The 1,010-nt window shown below is 58.7% G+C and overlaps 1 protein-coding gene across 1 annotated transcript in view; it reads right to left on the reverse strand.

The window, feature by feature from the left end:
- The window catches only part of PWWP3A (PWWP domain containing 3A, DNA repair factor), a 30,888-nt gene that overhangs the window by 17,710 nt on the left and 12,168 nt on the right, over positions 1–1,010 (reverse strand). The gene's annotated exons all lie outside the window — the stretch shown is intronic.

Below are 1,010 nucleotides of genomic sequence, written 5' to 3' on the forward strand. Positions count from 1 at the left end.
GCCACCGCCGGCTGCCCGGCATCTAGCTGGAGTGGGGTGCTGACCGCTGGGTATGGGCCAGAGGCCGTGGCAGCTAACTGGGGCAGACAACACACACACCAAGGCTCCCACCACAAGGAGCTGCAAAAACACCAAAGGCGAACTAAAAGCCTGGGGCACTTTCTGGAGGTCAACCTTCCAGAAAGTTAAACAGTTAAACCAAAGCCAACGCCCGCACTCTTGCTGGGAAAGCAGCGCCTGTGAACTCCTCAGACAAGCCACAGCCTGCCTGCCCGAGGAAGAAGCTCCCAGGCAGCCGCGCTTCAGCCTCGGGGACCAGAGCTGGGGAACCGACACTTCCCACACAGGAAGGACCTGGCCGAAGCCAGGAAAAGCCGAGCCCCCGTGCCGTGTGGTGGAAGGAGGTGCGTTCAGGGGGCGGCTCAAAGAGCCCTCATCGACCCATCTGCTCCTTTTTTTTTCTTTTGGTGGAAAATCAGTACAACAAAAGCGAGTGTTTCCAAAATGGAGACAGACATTTCTGAACGGGACACGTGTGCAGCCCATCAACACGGCAGACAACAGTCTGGTAAAACGCTCACAGGGCCATCGGCAGAGAAAAGGCCCAAGGAGAGGCTCTCTGTGGATGCTCGGGATTCCTTCAAACACCCGAGGGCAAGTGGGGCCTGAGGCGCCTGCACGGGCAGCTGGCTCTGCCGCCTCACTCTGTGGCCCTGGGCACAGGTCCTCCTCGCCAAAGCCTCAGTTTCCTCCCCTGTAGAATGGGATCACACAGGCCGGCACATTCCCAAGGAGGCTGTGATCCCTGAAAGTGACCGCCCAGAGCCAGGCATGGGAAAAAACCCCACAGACATTGCTTCACATGGCAGTTCACCTACACACATGTGAGCCAGGGGGTGTCACCCACGGCACACAGGACAAATGGCCAAGCCCACTGTGACTCAGAGCGACCCTGCAGGACAGAGCAGAACTGCCCCGCAGGGTTTCCAGGCTGTAATCTTTGTGGAAGC

Source organism: Trichechus manatus, unplaced genomic scaffold (genome assembly GCF_000243295.1).
Source record: "Trichechus manatus latirostris isolate Lorelei unplaced genomic scaffold, TriManLat1.0 scaffold00057, whole genome shotgun sequence".
Classification (NCBI taxonomy): Eukaryota; Metazoa; Chordata; class Mammalia; order Sirenia; family Trichechidae; genus Trichechus; species Trichechus manatus.